We start from the raw sequence: 15,923 nt of genomic DNA on the forward strand, positions 1-15,923 counted from the left end.
CTTCAGGTATTTCTTGAATGGTTTGCACAAGTGGCACTAGTATAAGGAAAACAATAGAAAAATGACTACTCGCAGCCATTTTGATGTTTAAATTCAAGTCTTTTAAGAATATTATGTGCAAGCTACCGTGTTTACTCGAATATAAGCGGCTCTATAATTTTTTTTTTTTTTTTTTTGTCGATTTTTAGATTTCGTTTATTATACATATACAAGCACTCCTTATAACGGTGATGGACGAACTTACTTAGGAGGTAGCCAAAGAAATCATTTTAGCCCATTTTTCGCCGCTATTGTTTTCAATCTACAGAATTTGAAGATTTTGCATATTATGGGATATCAAGCTCCTATATATACAATAAAAAAAAATATTTTGTCCTATCTCGATATCTTCACTGAGTTTTAAGCCGTTGCGTTTTCGCTACGTTAGCGGGAAAGTGGTACTTAATGAAGTAATTATAAAATTGGCAGTTCCGTATGTTTTTGCTTTATATTTCTTTACTTTTCGTCACAATATTTGAATAGAAACTTTTATTCCCGGCGGGAGCTCATGTGGTTCGTATTCCACGTTAATCAGTAGGTCCACGTCCCATATAGCCTCGCTGCTGAACGGGACGCTAAACTAAAAAAAAATCAAAAATCAAAGAAACTTTTATTCCAACCATTCTACACCTGATACAACACCAAAATTACTATTTTATAGGAATAATATAAAATAATAACTTGTCATGTCGTAAAACGTAACTTTCTAATTACAGCAAAATATGTGTTTAGGACATTTTGGCAGGCGAGTACAAAATTGATTCATTATAACTTATGAAATGCCTCTGAACATTTTGTATGCAATGGCACATCACAAGTGAGGCAAAAAATATAGTCTGACTATGACATTCCCTACACCTACGTCGCCGACCCTTTTCAAATTTTCTGAGATGGTGAACTTCTTGAGTTGTATTTCTAACAGCTGTCTGAACGGCACATGTGCTTGGACGTCCTGTAGGTCCATCACTGTGTCGTCTAGAAGACGCAAGAGCAATGTTCAGAAGATCGCATGTAATTTCCCTGCGAAATTGGAGAAATGATTTTTTATCTTCCGGATGTACAAGCTGCCACAATTTCCACGCATTTACCACAGACACGTCTATGAAGTTCACAAAAATCGGCCACCACAATTTTTTGCCTCGGACTCTTAACTCGATAATTCGACACCATATTATCAAGTAGATCAACTTCCCCCATGTTAGCATTATACTCTTTGATGACATTTGTCTGTGGTACTGTTATTTTAGTTCTCTTCATTCGAGAATAGCGCCCCACATTTGAAATTGGTTCAGCATTGCTACAATTAGTAGCGACCGCCACGATGGAATTATCGTTCCATCGAACAACGAGTATTTCTTTATCTTCCTCAAAGCAGTAATCCATGCTACTTCCCTCTTGCTTTGCTAAGACTTTCGAGGGCTGCAAGGATCAGGTTCCAGTGCTGTTTTCTCTGATCGTGCCGGTAGCGTATAGACCCAACTTCTTCTTTTCAGTTAGAAGGCTCAAGGATGTGAAAAAGTTCTCGAAAAATATACGGTGAGCACTAGCTTCGTCAACAACTTTGAGTAAATTCAGCACTACACTTTCCTCGCAACCCTAAATTTGTGTTTTCTTCAAGACTTGTATCATTGTCCTTTCCGACGTATATTTCAAAAGCATAGAGGTATTCATCATGTTAAGCCAGGCACCAACATTTGTATCCAGACTTTATGGATTTGCCTTTCATGAACATATTAGCGAAGTGCCTTCCACGGTAGGGAATCATTTGCTCATCTATGCTTAGGTTATGCCGAAATACACCGAAGCCACTAAACTTGCTATTCAGTAATTACAGGTACTTCCGAACTTTGTACATTCTATCCGTTTTGTCCATCTGAGTGTTGTCGGCTAAGTGCAGGTTCTTTTTTTTTTTTTTATTTATTTCTATATGTATTCCTACTCAGCTTGTCGCACAGGAGGAACTGACACATCATTATCCAAGGACCAGTACATCTTGCGGAAGTGAATGGTATCCAGCAAGTAGCAGAAAACCATTGAATCCCTTCATCATCTCCTCGGTTGCTCTAAATCAATGTCAGTTGTTTTGAGTTGCATATAAATTGCTTTGTTCTACCAAAAGATCATTGATTTCTCTATCAAAAAACAAGCTGAAAAGTTCGAGGCTATTCTTGTCAATTAGTTATTCTTGCACATTTGAGACACACTTCTGCTCTCGATTTACAGGATGAATCAAATAATGAGCGTCCTTTTTCACCCACTTGAAAACTGGTGATGCACGAGTTATTCTCTTCCTCTTGTTACCACAAGATGAACGAGGTTTGTGGTAATCATTTGATGTACAAGGTCGAGGCTCATCCATGTCGTCTAGAGCTCGGTGAATCTCAAGCTGACCTGACACGTCACGCGGGAGATTATCATCGTTCTTGTCACAATCGTACCCTTCTTCTTCATCGCTTACTTCTGCAAGTTCAGGAGGTAATATTACAGTTTTTTCATCATTATCTGAGTCTGGGAAAAAAATAATGCACTGCTTCCTCGAGTGTTAGAAAAGTATGACGTTGAGCCATTGTCACAGTTTGCTTGAATCAGCACAATAAGGAAAATAACCACTGGCAAACCGAAATCCATAAATATAAAAATGTCAGTGATAGTCACTTTTATACACTTCAGTACTTCCTTTCCGCTGACGTTGCGGAAACGCAACACTAAACATTCGATGGACGTAAACACCCAAGAAACATTGAAAAGTAAACTTTGTGCACAAGTTGTCTTCTAGTAACTCCTTTGTGATACTCTGATCCCGGAGCAAGTCGAGACGTGCAATGCAGTGTTGCCAGATCAACAAATAAACTAATGCTCTTGTCAGGCTTTAAAATTACGCATTTAGAGGAAACTGAAACTGTGTTATCAACATGAATTTATATAAACTAACAATCAAAAATTAACAATTATATCTTTTAGTTTGTGGACAATATTAAAGTACCTTGTTTATTTTCAATACATGGCACATAAAAAAAAGAAAAACGAAGTGTTGCGAAAACGCAACGTCGGCGGAAAATGGGTTAAGCAGGCCAATATAATTTATTAGAAATCACAACGGTAAATTTTACAAAATTCTTGTAATGTTAAGCTCTATTAATGATTAAGAGGTTATATAGGGGAATATAATGAATGAAGTTGACCGCATTTTTAAAAATTTCTCACAGTCTGGTTTGAACTGAGATATACTGATTCTCATAAATGAAGTTAAACGGTCATCTGCAGGGTGGCCACCCATCCAACCGGGAAAACATGGAATTTACAAACACCGGGAAATGTCAGGGAATTTTGGGAAAAACCGGGAATTTCTGCTTCGATGAAAATATAAGTATTTACAATCTTCATAGCCATTTAGCTTCTCCGTCCCCAGACCCCACTCACAGCAATAATTAATCAATCAGTGCTTCGGTGCTAGTGGAGAGGGACAGCCAATGCTGTTCCCGTGACCTTCAGCTACCCAATACTATGGTTGTAAATATAGCGAAATTTGTAGTAAGATGCAATACAACGTACGAAGTTTGCTAATGCCATTGTTCATGGGCTTGGGCCACTTTTTATAAGTGATCTCAATGAACTACAAAACTGCAGCCATCACGTTATTGGATTTGATGAAAAACTTAAAGCCTCACAATTGTAGTAAATGAACTTCATGATTGGCTTTTGGGACATAAATAAAAACCAAGTTTCGTCAAGATATCTGAATTCTGTTTTCCTCGGACATTCAACGTGTACAGACATTGAAGCAAGTTTTAAGATTGGCGTCTTAGGTTTAGACCTGAAAAAATGGTTTCAAATTTCCATGATTGGCAGTCATGTTAATTTCAAGTTTCTAAGTGATTTGCAGAAATATCTTGCAAGTTCACCTTCAGATCCAATCCTCCTTGATATTGGAAGTTTTGGGACTGTGTTGTATACCATGAATTGTGCTTTCAAAGTTGTCATGCAAGCAACATTCTGGAAATTAGAATATCTGAGGGCTTCTTATAATTTATTCAAAGATTCCAGCTCGTCGAGTAGATTATATAAGGTTCACAGGATGTTCTTTCCTTAAAATAATTTTTTTACGGCATTACATGGACGGAAAATGGAGAGCCGTGGAAATATTACCCCACATGATGAAGTACGTGCAGCAGGCTGCTGAAGAGAGGAAAGTACCAGGATATAAAAGCTTTGATAATCTACGAAGTTTCATAAATGATAAGTTGCTTGGTGCAAAACTAGGCTTTTTCACAACAGTAGCATGGACTGTTGAAACATTTTTACGCGAATTTCAGGGAGTGGCTCCTTTCCTTTACAATTCTCTCCATGCCATTGTAGCTGGTCGTTTTGTGAAATATAGTGCTTTTGTAGGCAAGCCATTAGTGAACATTGATTTTCAGAAGAATGAAAACCTGAAAGAAATTAAATTTGTAAACATTGGCTATTATGTCTCGAAGAGAGATTCTTGAATTTCGCAAAGATTATCGTACAGGTTGTCAGAAATTTGTAGTGAAAATAATGGAGACTTCAGCTTTGAAATCAAAGCTGACAAGAGCAGTTTCGTTTTTGGACCCAAGCGTATTTGTGGATGACAAGGTAGCTGCAAAGAGAATGTCCAGTTGTCTGGAAATCGTGGATCCAGAAATTGGCTGATCAAATCGAAGGTGAATTTAAAACTTCTTCTCTGAATCCTCTGGTGTTGGAAGCAATGAAGACCTATGACAAAAAAAAAAATAGATTAGATGACCATTGGGTAGAAATGCTAGATTTATGCATATGCTCAACGCAAATGGCTGATTTTGTGAAATTTCTCCTAATTCTTTCTCATGGGAATGTCAGTGTAGAGAGAGGATTTTCAATCAACAAAGAATGTTTGATTGAAAATCAAAGTGAGCAGAGTCTAATTGCTCCAAGGAGGATGCACGATACAATTTCAGCTAGTAGTATAGAAAAGTTCAAAATTACAAAGAAATTTGTTCATGCTGCCCTCAGTGCTCGTGGAGTTTACATTGAATTTTTGAAGAACCAGAAAGAGGAAGAGAAGAAATAGAAGAAGAGAAATGCCATTAAGGGCAAGGTTGTTGAACTCGAGGCAAAGAAAATGAAGTTGTGGCTGAGGTTAAGGAGAGGCTGCCTGCACTTGATGAGGAAATCAGTCATTTGAGATCTTGAACAATTCAATGAATGTTGTATTAATCGCAATAGTCTGGCTTTTATTGAACAACTAGTATGATATGAGATATTAAAAACAGTTCAGTGAATATCATGCTTTATTTTGGAATCAGTTACAATATGTCGTCTTTTGTAAATAGGACTGATCTTTGAACTTAGTTACCAAAGTGGTATGGATAAGTGGTGGAGAAATATTGGCAGGTAAGTGATTAAAATTAGACCTTAGAAAACTAGAAAATTAGATTAAAATTAGACTGTAGTTACCTTTTGTAGTGTTCTTTTTAATTTTAGTGATTCTGTTTGTAGTTTACTTAGAGCTTTGTAACGAATTTTGCTTAAAATATGCGAATATACCCATTTGGGATCTTTTCTGGAAAGGTCTGGAAAACCGGGAAAAGTCAGAGAATTTCAAAATCCCAAAAGAGTGGCCACCCTGATCTGAAAGTTTCTAATAGAACTTTTTAAAATCTATTCTGCTTCTCCTTCATTAGTCCTAAGCCAAATAAGAGCTTTCAAGGGGCTGCAGTACTCATACTCCTCTAAATGAATACTAGATGCGAGCGGGATGTGTGGGGAGCGAAAGTACACATGCTAGATTTTCCCACTCACCCGGCCCTACACAAGACGTCACTGTGTCCAGAGACAGAAACGACTCTCATTGCTGAACCTGTATTCGCTTCGTCATTGCAATTTCTATAAGCACCACCAAAGATGTTCTCGCCAAGGAGGAGGTGTCAGGGATAATAAATAGTGCAGGAAAATATTCATTCCTGTCAGGATGATCCGAATTATCTATGTTCTCGCACTTTCTGGTGAGTCGCGAAAGAACGATTGTGAGAATTTTCTGCTTTCCATCGTGAACATCACCGATTAACCACTGACGTTACAACTTTTCCTCTCAAGTTCCTATTATACGGCTAGACTTTATGTTGGTTATAGTCCACCCATAACTACACTCGTCATATTGCTCGACGACCTTCAGAATTCAGAAACTAGCAGCATGCGTATTCCATGTGCTGTGATCCTCAAAGATCAATATGCTATCTTAAAGACATTCTGTGATAAGAATTTTGTTCGAATCGGACGATATATATATGGTGTGTTCGTAAATGCATTTCCACCAGTTTATCAGCAGGATAAATTCAGTTTACTGTAACAACAGGAGATATAAATAACGCATTCTTGTGGCTATATGGTATGCTGGTTCGGTGTGGAATACCCACGCTCGATTTTTGGTGCAAGCTCATGTGGTTCTCACGTTAACCCTACAGTGGTAACGTAGAAAAAGATCACATGAATGGTAACGTTGGGTCTGCTAGACTCGTTTTTTTTTTTGGCTGATAAGATGTAAACTAAGCTTTAGATCATTATTATATTTACAATATTAAATACAAACAACACTAGGCACTGATCTGAGATAGGTAACAAACGGACCTTCTGGTTGTGTACCTACATACACCTCTATATTTGCTGTGTGGTATAATGTTGCATCCACAAAACTAAAAATTTAGTTCCATATTTTGCCGGTTTTCTTCGGCACATACATAAGAAATCCATATCTTTCTCGGAAACTGATATGTTTCTCATCCAAAGTTGCCAACATACTAATTGAAAGACAGGTCTTGCAATTGTTTACAAATAATTCAAAAAAAGTCACGAATTGGGGCTAATTTGCCTAAGGATTTTCTTCCTTTATGTGTATCAACGTAATCAAATCGCAAATAACGAGAAAAGAAACGAAACCTCTGTAAGGACATTGTTGCCCAAAATATCTCCACAGTTCCATCTTGCTCCCACAATCTCTCAACATTCAGAGGTCTATCTCTCAACACCAGCCATATATATAACAATTCTATGATCGCTTTAATTTGACAGAAATACTGGTAAGACCTGTAAATCGTTGATCTGAATATTTTGCAGTTACTTTCTGTATGTATTTGTTTCTGTTAGTACATAGCATCGCTTATAAACACAGATTATGTTTCCTGAACAGTCCTAGCATTCATTGCAATTTGGGACACTGTACATATACGAACAGTCACAATATTACAAGGGGAGTACGGACATTTACATTTCTCACTTCTTTTCTCCATTTTCTTTTATCTTCTTTACCCACAAAATATTGACTGCAGTTTGTTTCATCACTGACACAGTCTTCCTTATTGGATTATGCGTCACTATCAGTATCATGGTCACAGTAAATACTGAAATCAGGATCTTCATTTTCATCATCATCATCTTCACGGGATGAAACATCAAGTTTCTTTTTTAACTCCTGTCGGACTCTTTCAACGTTTGATTCGTAACTTAAAGCCTTGTTACTACACTAACACAGAACAAAGTACGTATCTAAACGGATATTGGTGGCAAATATCTTCTGAAATTTGCATAAAATAAATGCAAACACTACACAAACTGTTCCTCAAATAATAACGTGAGTGGTAACGTTGGGTCTGCCTGGCCCAGACTAAGAAAAAACAGACCATCCAAGAATGAAAAGCTTTAAACTGAAAGTGATCGCAACCACATCAAGTAGTATTTAGATTGAAAGGTAAATGCAATATGAAGCTCGTACAATGTTACCAACTAAAGATAGAATATATATATTTGGTCTAGGAATTAATTCGTGCGGTTGGACAAGAGATGGCGCAACGAACGGAGCGTCCCACAGTTCCGTGTATCCACACATGTGTTGCAAACCCCTGTCATCGCGTATCGTTCGTAGTATAGGGCAGTGGATTAAAGCGTCAACAACACCAGTTTGTAGTTAAGTGAACATGGCGCAATTTGTGCCTGATAAAGTGTTTTTGCGGGGTGTCCTGCTGCATTACTTTAACATGCAGAAAAGTGCGACTGAAAGTCATCGTATTTTGGTGGAAGTGTATGGTGACCATGCTCTAGCTGAGCGAACGTGTCAGAAGTGGTTTGCACGGTTTAGAAGTGGTGATTTCGGCTTGACAGACCAAGAGCGAGCTGGACAGCCAAAAAAATTTCAAGACGAAGAATTGACAGCATTGCTCGAGCAGGATTCGTGTCAAACGCAGGAACAACTTGCAGCAGCATTAGGCGTTGATCAAACAACAGTCTCCAAACACTTGAAAGCCATGGGAATGATTCAAAAGATGTCACATTGGGTTCCACATGAATTGAAAGACAGAGACGTTGAAAGACGAAAAACCATTTGCGAATTGCTGCTTCAACGACAGAGCAGAAAGGGGTTTCTGCATCGAATTATTACGGGTGATGAGAAGTGGATCCATTACGAGAACCCTAAACGAAAAAAGGCCTGGGTGAAACCAGGTGAACCAGGTCCATCACAACCAAAACGAGATATTCACTGTGCAAAGGTTATGCTGTGCATATGGTGGGATATGAAAGGTGTGGTGTACTATGAGCTGCTGCAACCGGGTGAAACTATGAATGGAGAACGTTATCGACGACAATTAATGCGTTTGAAGCAAGCTCTGGCCAGAACACGACCAGAATGGGAGAACAGACATGATAAACTTATTGTTCAACATAATAACGCTCGCCCACATGTCGCAAAACCGGTCAAAACCTATTTAGAAAATGTCGGATGGGAAGTTTTACCCCACCCGCCGTATTCACCAGACGTTGCTCCTTCGGACTACTACTTGTTCGATTGCATGAACAACGATTTGATTGGACAGCGGTTTACTTCTTCAGAAGATATCGAAACATGGGTCTCTGACTGGATCGCTTCCAAGGATGAGGACTTCTTTCGCCACGGAATCCGTACATTGCCTGACAGATGGGCGAAAGTGGTGGCTAGCGATGAACAATATTTTTCTTAAGGTATTTATGTATTTTGTGTTTGTACTACAGCTTCAATGTGTGCGTACCAACCGCACGAATAAATTCCTAGACCAAATATATGGTGCCTTCCATTTCAACTCAGGCAAAAAAATATAATATTGTACCATCACCATTTCAGATATTGTTGAAACTTCTTTTATAGCAACTAGACATGTTTTTAAGAGACCCATATTTTTTTGCTTTGTCGAAAAAATTTTTCCGTCAAGTAATGGGCCATCAAAGACGGGGAGTACAATTTATGAATTGTAGAAGACATGGAAAATGGTCAACTTCGGAGCCTCACCATTCGGCTATGGAGACAGGTAGAGTTATAATTCTTGTTGTGGTTTGTACATAGGGATATAAATAAACTATATTTTATTATAGTTTGGTTTGCGCATGCGTATCTTTTTGTACATAAATTAACAAATGAACGTCAATTTATCTGAAAAGTCGAAGTTTGCGATTTTTTTTCGAGCACTTCCGGTTCGAATTTTAAAATTCTGTTTTCACGGTTGGTAAAACCTGGTTACCCGCTTTCCGAAAAAAATTTTGTATCGCTTCTGTATGCAACCGAATTGTCGCAAAAAATTCGAGAAATTGTAAAATTTTCAAAAATCGCCATATTTGGGCGCCATTTTCTCGAAAACACCATCTTTTAAAATTCTGAAATTTTGTCAGATGGTTCAACTTTACATGAATAACAAACACACCAAATACCATTCTCGACCAATGCTTCATGAATTAACTGCAGCCTTTTAAAGTTAGCGAAGTTTCGTTAACTTTGATGTCACAGTTAGCAACACTGGGAACAATAAAAGTGCAATGATTTGATGATGTTTGTGGTTCACATTCATTAAATGAAGAATAAAATGTTTTCTTGACTGTTTTATTATTATTATTATTATTATTATTATTATTTTGATCAAGAAGGCTCTCTGAAATAGTAAAATGAGCCTCCCCCTACTACTCCGTTTTCTTAAACCGAAATAATCTGAGGTGGAACTACAATTAGGAAACGCAGAAATTTCAAGTTCACTTACTTAAAATGGTCTTCGGAAACAAAATTTCACTGATTTTTTATTTTTTTTTATTTTTTACATGGACCAATCATTTGCTTGGTTGGTGTCTTCTTCGCTAATAGCATGTAACCGTGCAGGTGCTCCAATAGGTGTTGGCTCACTCACAACTCGTCCAGGAGTGGATCTAGGGGGAAGAAACTTTTTTATTTTATATATAAATAAAACCGTTCTCAGAGTTTGGAGCTCGTAGCTCTAAGTAGCAGTATACCACCCCCCTTCCAGAAGTCCGTCCTGGATCCGCCCCTGCGTAGCACATTGTCTATAGTCACAAATGCTGAACGTCCATGTGGAAGCATAAACAGCACTTCAACTTCACATAATTCATGATTTATTCATAATATTTCTGCAACGCACCACTGGTTATCATACATATATGTATGTAACAAAAGTTCCTTTTTGCAGATTTCTTAAATCTACACTTTGAATTGCAGAAGTTCGATTTTGGGGGAAGCATGAAGTTAGTTCATGATGACCGATTAATGCAATAAAAACTTTGCCATTTTCCGAAAGCCAAAGATGACCGTTGAATACCAGTAAGGCGTGCTATACACTACGAGATCAATCCTAGGAAATATCTTAGGATTTATCTTCGGAAAAATGTTATGACATATCTTGTAGGAAATCTTACCCTTTTTGTGCCATACACGTGAAGAGTTTTCCTGTCTGACCGAATGATGTTTATCAACATTGTGAAATAGTTCTATTTAATAAAAGTACAAAGGGAATTACTATGCTAACCACACTGCACATCCCACTGATATTAATATCAGGCGCTATTTTATTAAATTGGATACCTCTTTAAAAAAAAGAAAAAGAAAAAAACATAAAAGTCAGAAGGGTGCTAGTATACTTTTGGCGCACCACATTTTAGAAGATTTACAAGTAAAATTTAATACTTTGCATGAAAAGACATATTTATAAGGAACAAATTTTTTGCAAACAACATAAATAAATACAAAGTAGTACACCTGTATTTTATGTTTACAACTCTAGGGTTACTAGTGTAAAATCATTTGAGAGACAATGTTTAGCAGAAAGGGTCCAGCTATTTTTTCTAAGAAATGTTACAATTTCGGTAGTTTCTATTCACATTAGTTTAATTTAGGTTGGTTCAGGTTAGTTACGGTTATGTTACGTTAGATTATATTATTTGGTCTAGGAATTAATTCGTGCGGGTGGACAAGAGATGGCGCAACGAACGGAGCGTCCCACATTTCCGTGTATCCACACATGTGTTGCAAACCCCTGTCATCGCGTATCGTTCGTAGTATAGGGCAGTGGATTAAAGCGTCAACAACACCAGTTTGCAGTTAAGTGAACATGGCGCAATTTGTGCCTGATAAAGTGTTTTTGCGGGGTGTCCTGCTGCATTACTTTAACATGCAGAAAAGTGCGACTGAAAGTCATCGTATTTTGGTGGAAGTGTATGGTGACCATGCTCTAGCTGAGCGAACGTGTCAGAAGTGGTTTGCACGGTTTAGAAGTGGTGATTTCGGCTTGGCAGACCAAGAGCGAGCTGGACAGCCAAAAAAATTTCAAGACGAAGAATTGACAGCATTGCTCGAGCAGGATTCGTGTCAAACGCAGGAACAACTTGCAGCAGCATTAGGCGTTGATCAAACAACAGTCTCCAAACGCTTGAAAGCCATGGGAATGATTCAAAAGATGTCACATTGGGTTCCACATGAATTGAAAGACAGAGACGTTGAAAGACGAAAAACCATTTGCGAATTGCTGCTTCAACGACAGAGCAGAAAGGGGTTTCTGCATCGAATTATTACGGGTGATGAGAAGTGGATCCATTACGAGAACCCTAAACGAAAAAAGGCCTGGGTGAAACCAGGTGAACCAGGTCCATCACAACCAAAACGAGATATTCACTGTGCAAAGGTTATGCTGTGCATATGGTGGGATATGAAAGGTGTGGTGTACTATGAGCTGCTGCAACCGGGTGAAACTATGAATGGAGAACGTTATCGACGACAATTAATGCGTTTGAAGCAAGCTCTGGCCAGAACACGACCAGAATGGGAGAACAGACATGATAAACTTATTGTTCAACATGATAACGCTCGCCCACATGTCGCAAAACCGGTCAAAACCTATTTAGAAAATGTCGGATGGGAAGTTTTACCCCACCCGCCGTATTCACCAGACGTTGCTCCTTCGGACTACTACTTGTTCGATTGCATGAACAACGATTTGATTGGACAGCGGTTTACTTCTTCAGAAGATATCTGGGTCTCTGACTGGATCGCTTCCAAGGATGAGGACTTCTTTCGCCACGGAATCCGTACATTGCCTGACAGATGGGCGAAAGTGGTGGCTAGCGATGGACAATATTTTTCTTAAGGTATTTATGTATTTTGTGTTTGTACTACAGCTTCAATGTGTGCGTACCAACCGCACGAATTAATTCCTAGACCAAATAGTATATGAGTCTAACACAATTTTCAAAAAGTAATAGAATTACGGTTACTTCTATTAATATTAGGTTAGTTTAAGTTAGTTAATTTCATTAGGTTAGATTTGGTTAGGTTGTGTTAGGTCTACGTACTTGCATCTTCCATTTCTCCTTTAAATTTTGTATTTTCTGCTTACTTCTGGACCCCTTCTGCGAAACATTTCCTAAGTGAGTGCATATGAAAGATGACCGATGATACTATTTTCCACCACCGGTGTATTTACAAGTGGGGCGCTACTACCACGATACCATCACATGTGCTATTCAAACTCGTATCATTGCCAAAACCCACACATTTTCACTACATTCACTGACGCGCCTTTTTCCTTCGCTCGCACCCCCTCGCTGACGCTCGAGCCCCGCTTCGCTCTGCTCTGACTCGGTTAGATAGCATTCGTACTTTCTAGAAACCACCTAGCGCAAGTTGGTTTGCGTTTTTTTTGCATTATAGTTTTTATACTATATATATATATCTGGCCCCAGTATTTCTACGCAAATCGTGAAAGAATTGTAGTTTATCAACAATTGCTTTTGATGGTCCCCTTGAGGTATTTTATCTATGCTATGTTTGATATTTTCATGTCGGTCAATGCAAATATTTTAGGAAACAGTGACAAATTATAATTTTTCAACAATTATTTCGAGTGGTACACCTAAAGTAAACCTGCACGATCAGAAGATATCTCATCAGTTGCGTTTTCACTTGTTTTGTTTTCACATTCTCTCACCTGATGTCGCTTAAATCGAAATCTTACGAAATTTCTTTCCGAAATAGAGCGTGCTCTAAACAAGAGAAATCTCATAGGATCGTTCAGAACACAGGAAATGACATGCGATTAGATGCCATACACGTTGAGATTTTGATTCTAGGACAAATCGTAAGAGATTTCGTAGGATCTATCTTATAGTGTATAGCCGGCCTTACCGGTAGCATACTTTCCCTTTTTTTTCTTCCGGAAGTCGTCGAATTCAGTTCCAGGCAACAAAACGAGAGTAATACCCAGAGTTTGTACTTGCACTATACTCACGAATTCTTCTGCGGTTTTCGTGGGGGCGCGGTGGCTCAGTGGTAGAGCGTTCACCTCCGGTGCTTGGGGTCCCTGGTTCGATCCCAGATCGCGCCGTGTGGGCTTTGTGGTGGACAAACACCGTGCTCGTGGGTTTTCTCGGGGTTATCCCGTTTCCTCCCACTTTCTGCATTTCATTCATTTCTCATAATCACAGTCTCCTTTAGCCTAACCGGCATAATCGTGGGACGTAAAACTTAAAGATTTCATTTCATTTCATTTTTTTTCTTCTGCGGTTTTAATACTGTGTATCTGTATTTGCCTAAGGTTATGCCGCGTTGCCACATTCTTTACCTCCCCCCCCCCCCCCCCCCGCTTAATACCGTCGCAGAGACCATGCATGGCCGAATTCACTGCAAAACCACTGCTTTATTGGACCTGTCTGCATCTCGAACATCTTAAATCGATTTTCAAAGTGGGAATGCAGCACCATCAGAAATCACTGACACGGTTTGGGAAATTGTAGACACTTATTTTCTCGTATGCAAACCTTTTTCTATAAAATATATTTTCGCTTTTCTTCGAGTATTTTTAGTATCTTGTCTATGGCTATGAGTACATGAGCCGAATCGTGTGTTTTACTACAACAAAACTGTCAGTTGTTTCATATTCCGGTGATAACTCTGAATTTCACTTTGCAGAATAACAGTCCAGTTTTCAGCGAAGTCCACATGAAGTAAAATAGAATTTGTATCTTGAAATTTTATATGGTGCTTTTCGGTAGCAATTAATTCTTGATGTCATGAATTACAATTCTTACAATTAAACAAACAATGTACGATACGAAAACAGAAAGTGTCAGTTTTTTAAACGAGATTATTGTTTTCCCATATGACATACGTAACACTTTCATTTTCATCAGGATCAATAATTAAAGGCTCCACACTTATTCCTTCCACTCCAGGACATTCACCACATTCTTGAAGAAGACAGTTGTCATTTTCTATGGATCATACTACTAAAGGAAATAGATCACTCATGACAGCTTCAATACAGGCTGCAGCTTTGATTTGTTGCAACGCAGTAGCAGCTAACTTAAAATTTGCACAATACACACACACACACACACACATACATACACACTTCCCTCGCAGGTTGCGGACTGACCCAGTTTAGTCGAATACTGTAAAATTCCGAGTGACCTATTCTTATGTTGGGATTGCTCTGTTTAAAAAGTCAGTAAATTTCTTTGGAACGCGTAAGAAAACGTTTCGATTTTTTTTAACTTTTTGTCCTTTTTCGATCACTATTATGACATCGCACTTAATTGAGACTTTATCTGGAGCATTCCAAATCATCATTGAGGTAATAGTTCAGGCTTTCTGTAGATCATCAGAATTTATTGGATGGCCATTTCAAGTAAACTTAAAATTTGTGTGTTTCGTAATCGTAATTTCCACCTCAGATTATTTCGGTTTAAGAAAACGAAGGAGTGGGGGGAGGCCCATTTTACTATTTCAGAGAGCCTTCTTGATCAAAATAATGAAGAAAAAAAAAACACAGTCAAGAAAACATTTTATTCTTCATTTAATGAATGTGAACCACAAACATCATCAAATCATTGCACTTTTATTGTTCCCAGTGTTGCTAACTGTGACATCAAAGTTAACGAAACTTCGCTAACTTTAAAAGGCTGCAGTTAATTCATGAAGCATTGGTCGAGAATGGTATTTGGTGTGTTTATTATTCATGTAAAGTTGAACCATCTGACAAAATTTCAGAACTTTAAAAGATGGTGTTTTCGAGAAAATGGCGCCCAAATATGGCGATTTTTGAAAATTTTACAATTTCTCGAATTTTTTGCGACAATTCGGTTGCACACAGAAGCGATACAAACATTTTTTCGGAAAGCGGGTAACCAGGTTTTACAAACCGTGAAAACAGAATTTTAAAATTCGAACCGGAAGTGCTCGAAAAAAATTCGCAAACTTCGACTTTTCAGATAAATTGACGTTCATTTGTTAATTTATGTACAAAAAGATACACATGCGCAAACCAAACTATAATAAAATATAGTTTATTTATATCCCTATGTACATACCACAACAAGAATTATAACTCTACCTGTCTCCATAGCCGAATGGTGAGGCTCCGAAGTTGACCATTTTCCATGTCTTCTACAATTCATAAATTGTACTCCCCGTCTTTGATGGCACATTACTTGGCAGGAAAATTTTTTTCGACAAAACAAAAAAATATGGGTCTCTTAAAAACATGTCTAGTTGCTATAAAAAAAAGTTTCAACAATATCTGAGATGGTGATGG

General features: G+C 38.2%; 1 protein-coding gene across 1 annotated transcript in view; it reads right to left on the reverse strand.

Moving 5' to 3' along the window:
• Positions 1 to 15,923, reverse strand: part of LOC145663989 (uncharacterized) — a 154,363-nt gene that overhangs the window by 7,505 nt on the left and 130,935 nt on the right. The window lies entirely within an intron of this gene.

The sequence above is a fragment of the Thermobia domestica genome, chromosome 11, assembly GCF_964235325.1.
Source record: "Thermobia domestica chromosome 11, izTheDome1.hap1.1, whole genome shotgun sequence".
Lineage (NCBI taxonomy): Eukaryota > Metazoa > Arthropoda > Insecta > Zygentoma > Lepismatidae > Thermobia > Thermobia domestica.